The sequence below is a fragment of the Mirounga angustirostris genome, unplaced genomic scaffold (genome assembly GCF_029215605.1).
Source record: "Mirounga angustirostris isolate CCGP_5_RB_7025 unplaced genomic scaffold, mMirAng1.0.hap1 SCAF_10, whole genome shotgun sequence".
NCBI classification, from domain to species: domain Eukaryota; kingdom Metazoa; phylum Chordata; class Mammalia; order Carnivora; family Phocidae; genus Mirounga; species Mirounga angustirostris.
Window position 1 is genome coordinate 114309142 of NW_026991718.1, and position 20799 is coordinate 114329940.

The 20799-nt window shown below is 39.3% G+C and overlaps 1 protein-coding gene across 7 annotated transcripts in view; it reads left to right on the top strand.

The window, feature by feature from the left end:
- Positions 1-20799, top strand: part of ITCH (itchy E3 ubiquitin protein ligase) — a 121956-nt gene that overhangs the window by 14953 nt on the left and 86204 nt on the right. The window contains exon 3 of one of the 7 annotated variants that reach the window (XM_054510057.2): positions 4798-4827. The exons of the other annotated variants lie outside the window; for them this stretch is intronic. The gene's annotated coding sequence lies outside the window, so the exon portion shown is untranslated. The remainder of the gene's footprint in view (positions 1-4797; positions 4828-20799) is intronic. 7 annotated transcript variants of the gene reach the window in all.

Consider the following 20799-nt stretch of genomic DNA (forward strand, 5'->3'; position numbering starts at 1 on the left):
ACTGCCTTTGGCTCAGGTCATGATCCTGGAGTCCCGGGACCCCATGCTCAGCAGGGGGTCTGCTTCTCCCTCTGCCCTCTTCCCTCTCGTGCTCTCTCTCATTTTCTCTCTCTCAAAAAAAAAAAAAAAAGATAGTAGGAAGGGAAAAATGAAGGGGGGGGAATTGGAGGGGGAGACGAACCATGAAAGACTATGGACTCTGAGAAACAAAATTAGAGTTTTAGAGGGGAGGGGTTGGGGAGGGATGGGTTAGCCCAGTGATGGGTATTAAGGAGGGCACGTATTGAATGGAGCACTGGGTGTTATACGCAAACAATGAATCATGGAACACTACATCAAAAACTAATGATGTAATGTATGGTGACTAACATAATAAAATAAAATTAAAAAAAAAAGCAGTTTTTCCCCATCATCAGTGGGTTTGAATTCCATTTCCTCTTACTTTATTGAGAATGTTATGGAAATGAGCATTTGCCTTCTACAACCCAAAGAACTCTTATCCCCTCTGATAATACCTTCAACTCATACATCAAGTTCAGTTCCCTTGCCATCATTAGTAGAGAATGGGATCTAAACATTGTTCCTTCTAGTTAGTCTCTGCTACTATGACTGGAGAGAGCAGGATCTAGTTTTCAACCCAGCTGGGTAGTGTGACTACTGGTTGCATACACAAGAACCATTATCACCTCCATGGTTCTACTTCCATCTGGATTGAGGCTCCATTCTTCACAGTAGTGGCTGGTGAATGAATACAGACTTTTAAAAACCGATCCTTTTAGACACAGCTATTTCACTTAAGTGGTGGTTTGAGAACATGGCTAAGTGGCCCTGTCCAAAGGAGACTACTCAGCATTTACAGTTACTATGTATGCTTCTGTATTTTATTTTATTTTTTTAAAGATATATTTATTTGGGGGGGAGGGGCAAAAGGAGAAGGAGAGGATCTCAAGCAGACTCTCCACTGAGTGTGGAGCCCAACTTGGCTCGATCTCACAACCCTCAGATCATGACCTGAGCTGAAATCAAGAATCAGACACTGCTGACTGAACCACCCAGGTGCCCCATTTCCATATTGTAGTAAGGCTGTTTGAGAGTTTGACTTATTTAGGTTTTAGTTCTCTGAATACCACGGTGTACTTTGCTCTTTGAGCTATGTACTTGTGCTTCAACAAGCAGTTTTTCTCCTTACCAGTTTAGTATGTGGTTTTTTGGGGTTTGTTTGTTTTTGTTTTTTTGAGAGAGAGGTGGGGGGGAAGGGCAGAGGTACAGGGAGAGAGAGAATCTTAAGCAGGCGCCACGCCAAGTGCAGAGCCTGACTATGCAGGGCTCCATGGGGCTCCAGTCTTACAACCCTGAGATCATGACCTGAGCTGAAATCAAGAGTCAAATGCTTAAGTGACTGAGCCACCGAGTTGCCCCTAGTGTATTTTCTGAAATGTCTTTTTTGATGGCTTTTTTTAAGAATAATAGGCCCATATTAAATTATTGAAAAATTTTCTAGGTCAGAATAGTTGTGGCCTCTAAAAATAACGGATTATGTTAGATATGTTATTTCTGAAAATAAACCAAGCAAATTTCATAATATCCTGACTAATAATTTTTCTATAAATAAGATACATGTTTTAAAATAAGGCTAGAAATGTAGTTTGCTGTTTGTTGCTTATGGGACAAGATATTACTGAAATAATCTTGTGAAATGTGTCTTTCTCTTTCCACATTTTTATTTCTGTTGCCTTTCAGGAAGATGTTAAGGTTAGTTTTTACCTCTGGCAGTGTTTTAGCACCTCCTTTCTACATTAGACATTGTCACATTTTTCTAGTGTGATAGTAAATACTACTCAAAATAAACAATACAAAAGTGTTAAGAATTGACCCTATTTTAAGTTTCTTTATAACTGACAGACTAATACGTAATAGATTATTTTAATATTGTATTAGATCTTATTCAAACTGATATCTTGAGTGGTTCAAGTCACAGTGGTTTACCAGGTGAAGATAGAGGCTACTGTACTTGATGGTGAAGGTTTTTTTTTTTTTTTTAAGATTTTATTTATTTGCGAGAGCGACAGTGAGAGACAGAGCATGAGAGGGAGGAGGGTCAGAGGGAGAAGCAGACTCCCTGCTGAGCAGGGAGCCCGATGTGGGACTTGATCCCGGGACTCCAGGATCATGACCTGAGCCGAAAGCAGTCGCTTAACCAACTGAGCCACCCAGGCGCCCGATGGTGAAGGTTTTTTTTAAAATCATGTAAAAAAGTCCGTTATTTTTTAAATTTTATTTTTATTTATTTTTTTTAAAGATTATATTTATTGGGGCGCCTGGGTGGCTCAGTCGTTAAGCGTCTGCCTTCAGCTCAGGTCATGATCCCGGGGTCCTGGGATCGAGCCCCGCATCGGGCTCCTTGCTCTGAGGGAAGCCTGCTTCTCCCTCTCCCTCTGCTGTTCCCCCTGCTTGTGTTCCCTCTCTCTCTCTCTGTCAAATAAATAAATAAAATCTTTAAAAAAAAAAAAAAGATTATATTTATTTGTTAGAGAGAGCACAAGTAGGGGGAGTAGCAGCCAGAGGGAGAAGCAGGCTCCCGCTGAGCAAGGAGCCTGATGTGGGACTCGATCCCAGGACCCTGAGATCATGACCTGAGCTGAAGTCACACGCTTAACTGTCTGAGCCACTCAGGCGCCCCTGGAGTTAGGTTTATTGAGATGTAACTTGCACATAGTAAAATTCATCCTTTTCTAGTGTACAGGTCTTTGAATTTTGACAAACAGTTGTGTTCCTTTGTGGTCATATATTTCTCCCCAGCTCTAACTTCTAAGAAGTACGGATGTGTTTTCTGTCCCAGTAGTTTTGCCTTTTACAGAATGTCATATAAATAGAATCATAGGATATATCAGTTCCTAGAACTGCTGTAACAAGTTACCACATACTGGTTAGTTTAAAACAGCTGAACCTTATTCTGTCACAGTATTGGAGTCTAAAAGACCAAACTAAGATGTCAGTAGGGCTGGAACTTCTCAGAAGGAGAATCTGTGCCATGCCTCTCTTGTAGCTTCTGATGGTTGCTGGCCATCCTCGCAGTCCTTGGCTTTGTATATGCTTCTTTCCAGTCTCTGCCTCTGTCTTTGTGTGGCATTCTCCCTGTGTTGTCACATTATCTTTACTCTGTGCATGTCTGTATGTCCAAATTTTCTTCTTAAAAGGACACAGGTCATTGAATTAGGGCCCACTCTAATCTAGTATGACCTCATCATAAGAATTACATCTACAAAGATCCTATAAGACAAATAAGGTCACATTCTGAGGTTGCAGGTGGACATAAATTTTGGAGAGACACTATTCAGCATAGCACATAGGGTATGTAGCTTTTTTAAAAAAATGTGTTTTTGGGGGGGTACCTGGGTGGCTCAGTTGGTTAAGCGTCCAACTCGATTTTGGCTCAGGTCATGATCTCAGGGTAGTGGGATCAAGCCCCACCTCAGGCTCCGTGCTCAGCTGGGTGTGTGCTGGAGATTCTCTTTCCCTCTGCTCCTCCCTCCACCCCCATGCATGCACCCATGCTCTCTTAAATCCTTTTTTTTTTTTTTTTAAAGATTTTATTTACTAAAAAAAAAAAAAAAAAAAAGATTTTATTTACTTATTTGACAGAGACACAGCGAGAGAGGGAACACAAGCAGGGGGAGTGGGAGAGGGAGAAGCAGGCTTCCCGCTGAGCAGGGAGCTTGATGCGGGGCTCGATCCCAGGACTCTGGGATCATGACCTGAGCCGAAGGCAGATGCTTAACGACTGAGCCACCCAGGCGCCCCATAAAAATCTTTTTTAAAAATGTGTTTTTTAAAATGTTTTTAATGCTACTTTAAAAAAAAATACAGTAAAATTGGCTTATTTTTGGTGTACGGTTGTATGAATTTTAACTCATGTACAGATTTTTGTAACACCATAATCAGGATATAGAACAATTCCCTCACGCCAAAAACCTTCCTTGTACTGCACTTCGTAGTTCTACCCACCCTCTACTCTTTTTTTTTTTTTAAAGATTTTATTTATTTATTTGACAGAGAGAGGGAGAGCACAAGTAGGCAGAGCGGCAGGGAGAGGGAGAAGCAGGCTCTCTGCTGTTCAGGGAGCTGGACGCGGGGCTTGATCCCAGGGCCCTGGGATCACGACCTGAGCCGAAGGCAGCCACTTGAACTGACTGAGCCACCCAGGCACCCCTAGGTAGGGTTTCTTAATCTTGGTACTATGACATGTTGGGCTGGGTAATTAATTCTCTCTTGTGGGGAGCTAGATTGTAGGATGTTTAGCAACATCCCTTGCTTCTATCCATTAGGTAACAGCAGCCACCTGCACCTCCAAGCCAGTTGTTAAAAAAAAGAAAAAAATCCCATTATACAAAATAGCCTTCGGTTAAGAACTCTGCTCTAAGGTAAATACCTAGAAATGGAATTGTTGGGTTGTATGGTAAATGTGTTGAAATTAGGCAAAGTAGGCAAAATATTTTCCATATTGACTTTGCCATTTTGTGTTCCAGCCAGCAATATAAGGATGTTTGCATCCTTGTCAGTGCTTGTTATTGTCAGTATTTTCTTGTTGTAGCCATTCTAATAGGAATGTCATGGTATCTCACTGTGATGGGGTACTCTTTATATTCTTCTTCCTCTTCCTCCTCTTCTCCAGCTATTTTGAAAAAAGTCTAAGCTACAGAAAAGTCAGAAGAATAGTATCGTGAATACTTGTAAGCACTTGGCCTAGATTGACCAGTTAATAACATCTTTTCACATTTACTTTCTCTCTCTCTCTAGATACTTTTGATTTTGCTGAACCATAAGGAAGTAAGTTGCAGCCATCATGATGTTTCACCCCTAAACACTTTTGCATTACTTCTCCCAAGAAAAAGGATTTTTTCCTAACCATAAGTGTGTTATTACTTCAAAGAAAATTATCCTTAATTCCATAATATCAACTAATACTCATACTCAGATTTTCCAGTTGCCCCCAAAAGTCTTTTATGGTTTTGCCTTCAGATCTAGGATTCAATCAAGGTTTACACATTTGTTGTTATGTCTCTTTGTTTTTTTTTTTAAAGATTTTATTTATTAGAGAGCATGCGAGAGCATGAGTGAGGGGCAGAGAGAGAGGGAGAAGCAGACTCCCTGCTGAATAGGGAGACCCATGTGGGGCTCGATCCCAGCACTCTTGGATCATGACCTGAGCCGAAGGCAGACACTTAACTGACTGAGCCACTCAAGCACCCCGGTTCCTTGCCACATACACCTTTTTATAGGGCTGCTGGAGTCTCCTCACAAATTGGCAGCTGGCTTCCCTGAGAGCAAGTAACCCGGAAAAGTGGCATCACCCGCCCCCCTTTTTTTAATTGTGGTACAATGCATATAACAGTAAAATTTACCGTCATAACCATTTTTTTAAGGATTTCTTTAAAGATTTTATTTATTTGTCAGAGAGAGAGACAGCACGAGCAGGGGGAGCGGCAGGCAGAGAGAGAAATAGGCTCCCCGTTGAGCAAGGAGCCTGACTCAGAACTTGATCCCAAGACCTCAGGACCATGACCTGAGCCGAAGGCAGACACCCAACTGACTGAGCCACCCAGGCATCCCCTATCATAACCATTTTTTAAAAAGATGTATTTATTTATTTTAGGGATAATAGGTGAGTCGGGGGAGGGGCAAAAGGAGATGGAGAGGGGAAACAGACTCCCTACTGAGTGTGGAGCCTGATGTAGGGCTTGATTTCAGGACCCAGACATCATGACCTGAGCTGAAACCAAGAGTCAGACGCTTAACCAACTGAGCCACGTAGGCGTCCCCATCATAACCATTTTAAGTCTATGGTTCAGTGGTACTCTACTGAGTACCACTTCATATCACTGTGCATTCATTACCACCATCCATCTCTAGAACTCTTTTCGTCTTGCAAAATTGAAACTCTACCTCATTAAACAATAACTCCACATCCCCTCCTCCCCTGAGCCCTTGGTGTAACTATTGCTGTACTTTTGGTCTCTGATTTTGACTACTCTCGGTAGCTCATATAAATGGAATCATCTTTTTGTGGCTGGCTTATTTCACTCAGCATAACGTCCTCAAGGTCTGTCCATGTTATAGCCTGTGTCAGAATTTACTTCCTTTTATTTTCCTTCCTAATACTATTCCATTGTATGTATATACCACGTTTTGCTTATCCATTCATCCATTGATGGACACTTGGGTAACTTCCACATTTTAGCTATTATGAATAAGGCTGCTATGAACTTGTGTGTACAAACACCCCTTCGAGACCCTACTTTGAATTCTTATGGGTATATAGCAGGACCTGGAATTACTGGATCATAGGGTAATTCTATTTTTACATTTTTGAGGATCCACCATACTGTTTCCCGCAGCAGCTATATCCTTTTACATTCTCACCATCGGTGCACAAGGATTACAGTTTCTCCACATCTTTGACAACATTTGTTATTATCTTGGTTTTTTTTGATAGTAGCCATCCTGATGGGTTTGAGTTGGTATTTTATTGTGGTTTTGATTTGGATTTCCCTAATGATTAGTGGTATTGAGTGTCTTTTCATGTACTTACTGGCCATTCTTTGGAGAAATGTCTGTTCAAACACTATCCATTTTTGAATTAAGTTTTTATTGTTGTTGAGTTTTAGGAGTTCTCTGTATATTCTGGATATTAATCCTTTAGATGAATGATTTGCAAGTATTTTCTCCTCTCTTGTAGGTTGCCTTTCATCCTGTTGATAGTGTCTTTTGTGCAAAAGTTTTAGATTTTAGTGAAGTCCAGTTTATTTTTTTCTTTGTTGCTTATACCTTTGGTGTCATTGGACTCATTGCCAAATCCAATGTTGTGAAGCATTTGTCCTATTTTCCTCTAAGAGTTTTATATTTTTAGGTCTTAGCATTTAGGTCTTTGATCCATTTTTAATTTTTGTAAATGGTGTTAGGTAAAGGTCCAACTTTATTCTTTTGCAAGTGGACATCCAGTTTTCCCAGCACCATTCCCCATTGAATGGTCTTGGCAGTTGTCAAAAATAATTTTACTTTATATGTAAGAGTTTATTTTTGGGCTCTCTGTTCTAGTCCAGTGGAATAAGTTTGTATGTCTTTATGCCAGTACCACAATGTTTTGATTATTACAGCTTTGTACTAAATTTTGAAATCAGGAAATATAAGTCCTCTAACTTTGTTCTTTTTCAAGATTGTTTTGGCCATTCAAGGTCTCTGAAGATTCTATATGAATTTTAGGATGGATTTTCTGTTTCTGCAAGAAACATCACTGGGTTTTTTATACGGGTTGCATTGAATCTGTAGACTGCTTTGGGTAGTATTAACATCTTAATATTAAGACTTCTAATCCATAAACACAGAATGTCTTTCTATTTATTTGTGTCTTAATTTCTTTCAGCAGTGTTTTATAGTTTTCAGTGTTAAAAGTCTTTTACCTCATTGGTTAATTCATAAGTGTCTTACTGTTTGTTTTCTTTTTAAAGATTTTATATATTTGAGAGAGAGCGAGAGAGAGCAGGAGCGGGGGTGGGGCAGAGAGAGGGAGAAGCAGGCTCCCCGCTGAGCAGGGAGGCAGACTGGGGGCTTGATTCCAGGACCCCAGGATCATGACCTGAGTGGAAGGTAGATGCTTAACCTACTAAATTTATAAATGGATTTGTTTTCTTAATTTCCTGTTTGGATTGTTGATTGTTAATGAATGGAAATGCAGCAGATTTTTGTGTGTTGATTTCTGTATCTTGCTAGTTTGCTGAATTTATTAGTTCTAACAGCTTTTGTGTGTGTGGAATCTCTAAGGTTTTCTATATATAAAAGATCCTATCTTCAAACAGAATTTTACTTCTTCCTTTCTAATTTGGGTGCTTTTTATTTCTTTTTCTTGCTTAATTGCTTTGGTTTGGACTTCCAGGACTGTGTTGAATGGGAGTGGTGAGAGTGGGCATCCTTGCTTTATTCCTGGTCTTCAAGAAAAAGCTTTCATTCTTTCACCATTGAGTATGATGTCTGTTGTGGGTTTTTCATATATGGCTTTTATTAACATACTGAGGTGGTTCCCTTTTATTCCTACTTTGTTGAATGTTTTTATCATGAAAGGATATTAAATTTTGTCAGATGCTTTTTCTCTATCAATTGAGATGATCATGGTTTTTTTCCCTTCATTCTTTTAATATGGTGTATTATATTGATTAATTTTTATATGTTGAACCATCCTTGAATGCCAGGAATAAACCTACTTGGTGTGTAATCCTTTCAGTATGCTGAGAAATGTCTATTTCTACCTTCAAATGTGTTAGTTTTTGCTTCATATATTTTGATGGCCTGTTACTAGTTGTGTAAATGTTTATAATTGCTGTATCTTCCTGCTGTTTTGGACCTTTTATTAATATTGTAACATCTTTTGTCTCATAACCTTTTTTTTTAGTTCTGTTTGTTTATCTATCTATTTAATCTCTGTACCCAACATGGGGCTTGAATTTACTACGCTGAGATCAAGTGTCATATGTTCCCCTAACTGAGCCAGCCAGGCTCCCCTGTCTCATAACCTTTTTTGATTTAAAGTCATTTTGGGGGTACCTGGGTGGCTCAATTGGTTAAATGTCTGCCTTTGGCTCAGGTCATGATCCCGGAGTCCTGGGATCAAGTCCCGCATTGGGCTCCCTGCTCGGCGGGGAGTATGCTTCTCGCTCTCCCTCTGCTCTTCCCCTCCCCTGCGCCCCCCCCCCGCCCCCGCTCGTACTCTTTCTCTCTGTCTCAAATAAAATCTTAAAAAAAAATAAAGTCTACTTTGTGTGACTTTAGTAGACTTACCTCAGCAGTCCTTTGGTTACTATTTATAATTTACATGTATTATCTTTTTCCATCCTTTTAGCCTTTTTGTGTCTTTGGATCTAGAATGAGTCTCTTGTAGACAGCATATGATCAGATGATGTTTTTATTTTTTATTTTATTTTATTTTTTTAAATTTTTTTAAAATTTATTTATTTGAGACAGAGAGAACGAGAGAGAGAGAGCACATGAGAGGGGGGAGGGTCAGAGGGAGAAGCAGGTTCCCTGCCGAGCAGGGAGCCCGATGTGGGACTCGATCCCGGGACTTCAGGATCATGACCTGAGCGGAAGGCAGTCGCTTAACCAACTGAGCCACCCAGGCGCCCTCAGGTGATGTTTTTAATCCATTCTACCAATTTCTGTCTTTTGATTGGAGAGTTCAGTCCATTTCGTGTAAAGTAATTACTGGTAAAGAGGGACTTCCTCATTTTACTCTTTGTTTTCCATATGTGTTACAGCTTTTTTTGTCATTCATTTCCTTCATTACTGTCATTGTGTTTAATTGATAGTGAAACATTTACATTGCCTTCTCGTGTCCTTTTGTGTATATTCTGTAACTTCTTTGTGGTTACCATGGGGATTACATTTAAAGTCCTAAAGTTATAATACTCTAATTTGAATTTATAACTGCTTAATTTCAATAATATAAAAAGCTGTTACTTTAGAGCTCTGTCACTACCCATTTTAGTTGTTGATGTTACAAAATTACATCTTTACACATTGTTGTGGCATTGCTTTTTATGACCTTGCCTTGGAAGTCACATACTGTCCTTTCTATTCATGAACAATCTATTCATTAGAAGAGAGTAACTAAATCTGGCCTGCATTCAAGAGGCAGGGTATTAGGTTCCATCTTTTGAAGGGAGGAGTATCAAATAGTTTATGGATATATTTTAAAATGCCATCATCTATTGATGATGCTTGCGTGACTCAATTATTACATTAGAGGTTGCAAAATAATGGTTCTTTCATTTCTTCTTCATTTATTAAGCTCAGCTAAATTTTAAAGGGAAAGTCAGTCCCCATGACCAGCCTCCAAATACTATTTCCAAACCAGTTTTTTTTATTACATTTTATTACATTTTATTCTTATCCCCAGATCTTCTGGTTTATTAGATTACTTAACATTTCTGTGCTTGTTTTATCGTTGGTGAAATGTGGATAGTAGTATCTATGTCATAGGGAATGTATTAATTTCCTGTGACTGCTATAACAACTTAACCTCTAACTTGGTGACTTAAAATAGAGAATTTCTCACAGTTCTCGAGGCCAGAAGTCTGAAGTCAAGATGTCAGAACTGCATTTGCTCTAAAAGCTCTAGGGAGAATCCTCCCTTCCTTTTCCCACCTTCTGGTGGCTCTAGGTGTCCCTTGGGTTGTGGCTGCATAATTTTAATCTCTGCCTGTCTTCACGTGGCCTTTTTCTCTTCTGCTTTTTGTGTGTCTCTTGACAGTTGTCATTGGATTTAAGGTCCACCTGGATAATCCGGGATGATATCATCTTGAAATTCCTAATTATATCTGTAAAGACCCTTTTTCCAAGTAAGGTCACATTTGTAAGTTTCAGGAAATCAGATGTGGACATAGTATTTTGGGAGCCACTACTCAACTCATTATGGGGAGATTGTATTAAATGAGTTACTACATGTGAAATTCTTTACAACAGTTCCCAGCACATGATTATTCAGCAAACTAGTTATTTTTTTTTAAGATTTTAGTTTTGGGGCTCCTGGGTGGCTCGGTTGGTTGAGCGACTGCCTTCGGCTCAGGTCATGATCCTGGAGTCCCAGGATCGAGTCCCGCATCGGGCTCCCTGCTCAGCAGGGAGTCTGCTTCTCCCTCTGACCCTCCCCCCTCTCATGCTCTCTCTCTCATTCTCTCTCTCTCAAATAAATAAATAAAATCTTTAAAAAAAAAAAAAGATTTTAGTTTTAAGTATGTCTACACCCAAGTGGATCTCGAACTCACAACCCTGAGATCAAGAGTCGCATGCTCCACTGACTGAGCCAACAGGTGCCCCAAACTAGTTTTTTTTTTTTTTTAAGTGGGGGAGGAGCAGAGTGAAAGAGCAAGAATCTTAAGCAGGCTCCAAGCCCAGTGCAGAGCCTGTTGCAGAGCCTGATACAGGGCTCACAACCCTGAGATCATGACCTGAGCCAAAATCAAGAGTTGGATGCTTAACCAACTGAGCCCAAACTAATAATTTTTTATGATGATGATGCTTGTAGTTTATTGCAGCCTCCTGAATTTAATACTTTTTCTTTTATACTACCTTATTTTAGCAGTTTAAATTTCCGTACCTATCATCCACAATTAGTGTGGCTTTATGTCATGGTTTGCCTAGTATAGATCTGGTTTATAGCATTTCATCTTGTCCCTGTTCACAATCAAAACCATCCCAATTTGTGTGAAAAATTAAATGGTCACTCTCCCATAATTCATCCTACCCTTTATTTTGCCTTTTAAGAAATAAATCATTACCAAATGTAAAATAAGTACGCACCCTTCTATTTGATTAGTAAGAACTTCAGGATAAGTTCTAAGCATGTTAGGTTGGTACTTCAGTGTAAGTTTTCTTCATGTAATTTAGAGCAAAGATCTTACGTTACCCTAGTACTTCGCCAAGATTATACCTTGGCTTCTCTGTTAGTGTTCTATTGCTATGCAGTAGATTATCCTGAAGTTCAGGGCTTAAAATAATAATAACTGGGGCACCTGGGTGGCTCAGTCATTAAGCATCTGCCTTCAGCTCAGGTCATGATCCCAGGGTCCTGGGATCGAGCCGCACATTGGGCTCCCTGCTCGGTGGGAAGCCTGCTTCTCCCTCTCCCACTCCCCTGCTTGTGCTCCCTCTCTCGCGGTCTCTCTCTGTGTCAAATAAATAAATAAAATCTTAAAAAAAAAATAACTTAGTATCTTCTGCAGTTTCTGTGGGTGAAAAATTTGGGAGTGGCTTAGCTGAGCAGTTGTGGCTTAAGGTCTCTCTTAGTACCTCCTGATACCTGTTACATATCAGGCTGCATTGATCTTTAGTCTTGACTGGGACTGGAATATCTACTTCCAAGGTCACCCACTCATGGTTAGCAAATTGGTGCTGCCTTTTGGTGGGAGGCTTCATTTCCTAGCTTTTGTTGTTGTTTTCTCTTTGTGTTGCCCCGTTATGAATATGTTTTATGTTTACACATTTGTATAGTTATCCAAAAATAGTTGGCTTTTGAGATGAATATTTTTTACTTTTTTCACTTAAAGGTTTTCTGCTTTCCACTTTGTCCATGATAACTGGTCAGTTTTCTAGGTTTATTATTAGTTGTATTATATAGAGGCTTATGGGTTTTCTAGGAAGACATTCACATTGCTGGTTAATTACAAGTTTTCTTTCTTTCTAATGTTTGTAACAACAGAGCTAGGGCTTGGTGCCCAGTGTATTGATTTTTGTAGTCCATTCTTTAGTATTGTATCATTTCCCCCTTTGTGCCTTCTTTGTTGGCCAAATTTAAGCAAATCTGTTCTCTTCCTGTTCCCTTTTTCACCCACAAGTGCTTCTCTTCTGTGGCATCTTGTCTGAATTCTCCCTGCCTACAAAGTCAAAATTAATTACTACAGCCTGTATTTCCTTACTTATGTTACTTGCACATATAGAGAACACAGTGTCAATTTTCTATAATTTTAATTATTTTTGGCTCTCTCTCACATTTTAAATTCTAGTAGGGCAAAAGCCTTCTTATCTTTGTAAATCTGTGGGTTTTTTTGTTTGTTTTAAGTAGGCTCCGTGCAGGGTTTGAACTCCTGAACTGAGATAAGAGTCAGACACTTTACCCAACTGAGCCACCCAAATGTCTCTGTAAATCTGTGGGTTTTACTGTTATGTTGGGAAACTTTCTGCAGCATGTATTCATTGGTTGCTTTTATATTGTTATTATAAACCTAAGAACAAAAACAAAAAACACCCTTTTGTAACCTCATTTATTTACAAGTAGAGGTTCTTTTGTACAGGTTACTAGTGCTCCCATTTATTTAGAGAAATATTGGACAGTGGTGAGTCCTTTGGATTGTAATAGATATTTTTAAGCCTTTTAATGTTTAATAAGAAAGGTATCCTAAATTCAGGTTTCCTAAATTCTTCTGAGGTGTTAGAGAAAAGTTCACCTTGACTATCATAAGTTTTACATATTTGTTGATTGGATTCAACAGATATTTGAGGGCTTACTATTAAGGTGCTTCAGGCATTGTGTCCAGCTGTAGCAATGTAAAGATGAATGGCCCCTGATCTCAAGAAAACAGTTTGAAAGAGGAGAAAGATTTGCAAACATATTAAGGGACAGCTATTGAACACTTGTTAGGTTTAAAGCTGTCTTACAGCACTTTACGGTATTATCTCAGTCTTTAAAACTACGATAAAATGATCCCTGTTTTTTGGATGAAGAAAGCATGGCTCGGAGATTAAGTAATTTGTTCAATTTTGCACAGTAAATAACAGTGATGATATGTGGATCTAGCTCTGACTCCAAAGCCTGCACAATTAATTACCATGTTAATAATATCTCCTGGAATACATGCAGTAAGGTTGATGAGAAGAAATTCATTATTTCTGCTTTGGAGTTGAGGGAAGGCTACCACATGAAATGCTTGAGAAGAATGTTGAAGGATAAGAGGAAGACCAGATGAATGGGAAGTTAAGGAAGGAGCAGAGCACATTTTGAATAGAAGGAACAGGATAAGTAAATCACAGAAGTATTAAACAGATGGAGTGTTGGGGTCGGATAAGTAATTCTATATGGTTGAAGCATGGGGTATATATGAGAGAGTGGAAGGTGAGTTAAGAGAATAGGCAAGTGAGGGTCATTAGAGGTGTAGAAAATTCATCTTAAAAATCATTTTGACAACATATGGACAGATTGGGGTTAGATAAGGAGAAATTTTGAAATTAGTATGGTAAGTATAAGGAGAGCCAAATGAAGGGAGTAGTGATGAGGATAAAGAAGAAAATGTAAAACAATTAATTACAAGATTTTCCACTCATATCCAATTGTTTTATCCTAATGTCTCAAGGAATTTTGCCCTTTCATATTTCCCAGTTTTCAGCTGTAATGGTGATGTTTATAGGGTGTTGTTGTTTTTTAAGATTTATATAATGGGTGGGGGATAGAGAGAGACAAACTCAAGCCAACTCCCCGCTGAGTGCAGAGTCTGACACAGGGCTCAGTCTCATGACCCATAATATCATGACCTGAGCCAAAATCAAGAGTTGGACGCTCAACTGACTGAGTCACCCAGGTGCCCCTGGTAGGGTGTTCTTTTTTATTTTTAAAAAATATTTTCTTTATTTGACAGAGAGAGACCGTGAGAGAGGGAGCACAAGCAGGGGGAATGGGAGAGGGAGAAGCAGGCTTCCTGCTGAGCAGGGAGCCCGACATGGGCCTTGATCCCAGGACCCCTGAGCTGAAGGTAGACGCTTAACAACTGAGCCACCCAGGTGCCCCAAGTAGGGTGTTCTTAATAGTACCTCCATTTTTCACTTTGATTCTTGAGGACAAGGGGTTAGCAAACTATGGCCCATGCTTGAAGGAATCTGACCTTCTGCCTATTTGTGTAAATAGTTTTTCTGGAACACAGTCTCATTCATTCATTTTATGTGTTGTTTATGGCTGCTGTCACACAAAAAGGTAGTTGAGTAGTTTTAACAGAGATCATATGGTTCACAAGGTTTAAAATGGTTACTCCCTGGTCCTTTACAGAAAAACTCCCTATTTCAGAGCATCAGATTGAAGATATTCTGTTATCTAATAACTAAAATGAATGTGATGCATGAATAAAATGATGAATATTATATCATATATTGGTCATGGTTAGTTAGGTGACATTAACTACATTTGTCATTCAGAATCTACATTACTTCCTTAATGTATTTGGAAATTATATTAGTTAACCTTTCCCAAATTGCAAGGTTTCTTAGGTAACGGGATTTTAAATGTAAAGATGTTTATGAAAATAAAGAATGGAAAACTCAACTCTGCAGTCAAGTCTCATAGGAAAAATAGGACATGTTGTTAGCCGTCCCAACAGGGACCAAAAAATAGTTTAAAGCTGCAAGATTATTTAAAATTACATCATAGCTCTGGCAACCAAATTATTTTGTCAGTCTGGCAGCAGCATGTATCAGCTGATCCCTATTCTAGTGTTTTGACAACCTATGTACAGAACTGGCAATTTCAGACTACTCAAGCTTACAAAATTGGTGTAGCCCATCTCCATCGTATAGGCTGTTCCTATTGGGAACAGTTTTCATCCTAATTCCTTTTTTCCCCCCTGAATGTTCTTTTTTTATGGCATCCTATTTTTGTTTCATGAATGTTGTATCTTTTCATCTCTCTGAGGATGTTAATACATTTTTTAAAGTTCTCCTTGTTTTTCTTTGGCATCACTTCCTGATAGAAGTTTTTCATATTGCCTGCTAGTATTTTATCATGTTTAACGATGGGAGACTAAGAATCAGGCTGGGAGCTCTGAGTGTGCGTGTAGGAAGGAGAAGCTTGTTAACAGAGAACCTCACTATAGGGTTATCTATCTGTTGCATAACCTTTTATGAAGTTGGAGTACTTCATAAAAAGACTTATCCTATCTACTGCCTGGTTGGTTAAGTCTTAACTACAGTGAGCTACAGCCAGTGGGAAAGGAGGATGGGAGTTTTGTCATTCAGTTTGAATATGTTCTTTTAATTCTCCTGTTTTTGATATTATTGTCCATCCTTACACTGTGCCTGGCATCTCCCATTCCAGAGATACTCTACTTTACCGTCTCTAGAGGAAAAAACCCCTGAGCCTTCTGGTGTGAAGTAGGGGATTTTTAGGAATCAAACTGCTTGGTGGATGGCTTTCATCCTGCTTATGTATCTTAACTTTACGCCCTGCTTCCAGGATTACCTGGTGCCTTTCTTGAAGATGCTGCAGTGTAAACCACCTTGGCCCTAGGCTTTTCTCTATTACCAACATAGGAGTCAACTTTCTTGAGTGTGCTGTCAATTAGCATTGGTCTGTCTGCTTTGTAGCTTACTGAAGTTACTTGCGTGTTATCTCTACTTCTGTTTTTCCTTAACCTTTACTATAGTTACTTTTTTGATTTTAAAAATTTCTTTGCCAGAGTTTATTTTTTTTTTTAAGGTTTATTTATTTATTTGACAGAGAGACACAGCAAGAGAGGGAACACAAGCAGGGGGAGTGGGAGAGGGAGAAGCAGGCTTCCCACAGAGCAGGGAGCCCGATGCGGGGCTCGATCCCAGGACCCTGGGACCATGACCTGAGCTGAAGGCAGATGCTTAACCAACTGAGCCACCCAGACACCCTGAGTTTTGTAGTTTTCATCTCCTTGGTTAAGTTTATTCCTAAGTATTTTATTTTTGGTGCTATTGTAAGTGGGATTGTTTTATTTTTTTCTGGCCTTATCACTCTGGCTAGGACTTACAGTATTATGTTCAATAGAAGCGGTGGTAGTTGGCATTGTCTTATTTCTAGTATTAGAGGACAAGCTTTTAATTTTTCACCACTGAGTGAAAGTTGTGGGCTTTTCATGTATATCCTTCATTTTGTAAGGTAAATTTCTTCTATTCCTAGTTTGGCAGATTTTATCATTAAAGACTGGAATTTTGTCAAATGCTTTTTTTTTTTTTACATCAGTTGTGATGATCATGTGATTTTTAGCCTTCTTTTAATTATAACACTGATTTTTATATGTTGATCCATCCTTGCAACCCAGTGATGAATCCCACTTGGTCATAGTATAGTAAGCCTTTTAATGTGCTGTTGAATTTGGTTTGCTAGTATGAAAAACTGAACATTTTGAATGTTCTGGAAATCAGATTCTTCTCCCACTTCATGGTTTCTTTTCTTTCTCTCTTTTTTATAAGATTTACTTCTTTATCTTAGAGCATGTGCATGCAGGGGGAAGGGCAGAGGGAGAGGGAGAGAGAATCCTCAGACAGACTCTGCTGAGCATGAGCCAGGATTGCAGGGCTCGATCCCAGGACCCTGAGATCATGACCCTGAGCCCAAAATAAGAGTCCAGCGCTTAACCGACTGAACCACCCAGGTGCCCCCTACTTCATGGTTTCTTATTGCTGCTCATTGTGGTTGTTTGCTTATTTGGTGACATTTCCAAACTAATTTTGTATAGTCTGTATTCTTTGTTATGTATGACCACTAAAGTCTGTGTTCTGTTAGATTAGTGGTCAGCTAGTGATTTGACAGATATCCTTAAAAACTTGGAACCAAAAAATCCCCCAAACACTACCATGTTTGCAGATTGGCTGTGTTTGGACACTCCTGTGCTTAGCCAGGCAGTTTAAAACTGTCTTAGCCTTTACTTCCTGTTTGCATGGATCCTGAAGGTCAGAGTTAAGAGCCAGGATCTTCTGACCCTTCTGAGCATGCATCCACCCCTGGGCCTGTGCAAGGACTTCTATATTTAACATACCCAAGAGTTTTTCAAAGCCCTCATTCCCCCAAATGTCTTGTTCCCTAGTCTCTTCCTTCCCAGTCTTTTCAGTATATCTATTGTGTGCCCCACCTATTATCCTTTGCCCCAGGTGGCAGTGGTTAATACATTTGCTTTTAAATTCTTTTGACAAACACTGCCTGGGAAGCCATCTCAGCCCGAAGGAAGCTCCCAGGCAGGGAGAACAAAGGCAAGAGAAGTTCTTGAGCCAATCCTTCATGTAACTTCTAGACAGGTCAAAACATACAACCACAGTTCTTTTGTAGGGGTCCAACTTAATTTTTTTACATATGGTTGTGCAGTTGTCCCAGCACCGTTTGTTGAAGAGATGGCAATGAGTTTTTAGATATGACACCAAAAGCACAATCTGTGAAAGACAAAACTTAGAAATTGGGCTTTATTAAAATGCACTATGTGATACTGTGATTTTATAATAAAAAACGTATACCTGGTTTTTAATCCTGTTCCTGACACAGAGCTCCTAAAACTCTTGGAATTTCCTAAGTGATGAGAGTGATAAAGGTGTCTTTTGTTGTGTTAATGAGGTGACTTTTAGAAGATTTTTTTTTTTAAGATTTTATGTATTTATTTGACAGAGACTGCGAGAGAGGGAACACAAACGGAGAGAGGGAGAGGGAGAAGTAGGCTTCCTGCTGAGCAGACGCTTCATGACTGAGCCACCCAGGCGCCCCTAGAAGATGTCTTAAGGATAGAAGCGGGTTGCCATTGGAGCTAACCATGTGATTAGAGATTGGAACTTTCAGTCCCACCCCCACAATGAGGAGAAGGCTGAAGATCTGAGTTCAGTTGATAATGATCAGTGATTTAATCAGCCACACCTGTGTAACAGAGCCTCCGTAAAAATCTGAAAGGACAGGGTTCAGAGAGCTTCCAGGTTGGTGAATACAGGAAGATTTGGGGAGAGTGGTGCACTGGCTGAGGACCTGGAAGCTTCACACCTTTTCCCCATACCTTCCCCTATGCATCTCCTTCATCTGGCTGTTAGTGATACCCTTTTATAATAAACTGGTAACCTAGGAATCAGTGAACCACTCTTAACAAATTAATCAGACCCAAGGTGGTAATCATTAGAACCTCCAATCTGTAGCTGGTTAGTCAGCACAAGGCATCCTGGACTTGGTTGGGACTAGCATCTGAAGTGGGGTGGGGGAGCTTGTAGGACTGATCACTTAACCTGTGGGATCTGATGCTATCTCTGGGTGGATACTGTTAGAATTAAGTTGTAGGACACCTGGCTGGTGTTGGAGAATTGCTCGTTGGTGTGAGGAAACCACCCCCATCCCCCACGTACACCCACATTTTGGAACCTTTACACTGTTAAGAGAATGAAAGGAGAAGCCATAGGCTGTGAGAAAATATTTGCGAAACACAAATCTGGTAAAGGACTTGTTTCTAAAATATATAAAGAACTCTTAAAATGTAATAATGTGAAAACAAGTAAAAAGTGAGCAAAGGATCTGAAGAGATACCCTACCAAACAACATACATAGATTCCAAATAAGCATATGAAAAGATGTTCAACATCATGTCATGGGAATTGCAAATTAAACCATCAGTGAAATGTCACGGCACATCTGTTAGATTGGCAAAATTTTGAAAAGCTAATAATACCATATGCTGGTGAAGATAGAGAACAATAGGAATTCTTTTTTTAAAAAAAACATTTATTTATTAGAGTGAGAGCGAGCATGAGCTGGTGGAAAGGGGAGCAGAGAGAGAGAGGCAGAAGCAGACTCCCCATTAAGCAGGAAGTCCGACCTGGGGCTCATTTCCAGGACCCCGAGATCACTACCTGAGTTTAGGTACACTTAATTGACTGAGCCACCTAGCTGCCTAGGAATTCTCCTTCAATCCTAGTAGGAATGCAAAATAGTACCACTATTTTGGAATACCATTTGGCAGTTTCTTACAGGGTTAAAACATAGGCTTACCATTATCCAGCAGTTGTATACCTATTTACTCAATTGAATTGAAAACTTAAGTTAATAACCTGTATGTGAATATTTATAGCAGCTTTTTTCATAATTGCCCCAAACTGGAAGCAAGCAAGATGTCCTTTAATAGGGGAATGGATGAACTGTGGTACAAACACACAATGGAATATTATTCAGCAATTTAAAAAAAAAGTTGTCAAGCCATGAAAAGGTATGGAGGAACCTTTGGTAATATTGCTAAGTAGAAGAAGGCAATCTGAAAAAGCCACAAATTGTATGATTCCACCTACCTGATGTTCTGGAAGAGGCAAAACTTTTTAAGATGTTATTTTTAAGTAATCTCTACACCTAGTGTGGGGCTCAAATTTACAACCCTGAGATCAAGAGTCTCTATCGACTGCTCGAGCATGCTCTACGGACTGAGCCAGCCAGGCACCCCTGGACTTATTTACTTACTTGCTTTATTTATTTTTATTTTTTAAAATTTTATTAATTTTTTTAAAGATTTTATTTTTAAGTAATCTCTATACCCAATGTGGGCTCAAACTCACAACCCCAAGATCGAGAGTCACATACTCCACTGACTGAGCAGCCAGGTGCCCCTGGGACTTTTTTTTTAAATTGAAGTATAGTTAACACACAATGTTACATTATTTTCAGGTATACAACATAGTGATTTGACAGCTCTATATGTTATAATACACGCCACAAGTGTAGGTGCCATCTGTCACCATACATCACTATTACAACACCATTGATGTGTTCCCTATGCTGTACCTTTCATCCCTGTGACTTACTCATTTCATAAGTGAAAGTCTGTACTTCCCACTTTCTTTGCCCATTTTGCCTGTCTGCTTACCCCCTCCCCTCTGGCAACCACCGGTTTGTTCTCTGTATTTATGGGTCTGCCTCTGCTTATTTTGTTTGTTCCTTTGTTTTGTGTTTTATATTCCACATATAAGTGAAAGCATATGGTATTTGTCTTTCTCTGACTTATTTCACTTAGCATAATACCCTCTAGGACCATCCATGCTCTTACAAATGGCAAGATCCTATTTTTTTTTTTTTATGGCTAATACTCCATTATATATATATATATATATACACACCACATTTTTATCCATTCATCTACTGATGGGCATTTAGGTTGCTTCCATATTTTATCTGTTATAAATAATGCTGCAGTAAAAATAAGGTGCACGTGTATTTTCGAATTAATGTATTCAGTTTTCTTGATAAATACCCAGTGGTGGAATTATTGGATCATATGGTATTTCTATTTTTAATTTTTTTAGGAACCTCCATACTGTTTTCCACAGTGGCTGTACCAATTTACATTCTTACTAACAGTGCACAAGGGTCCCTTTTCTCAACATTCTTGCCAATACTTGTTATTTCTTGTATTTTTGATACTAGGTATTGTGACAGGTGAAATTGTGGACTTAAAAAAAAACTTCCAGAATATTCCAGGCACTGATTAACAAGGTAGAGAAGGTGCCTACTTTTGTGGA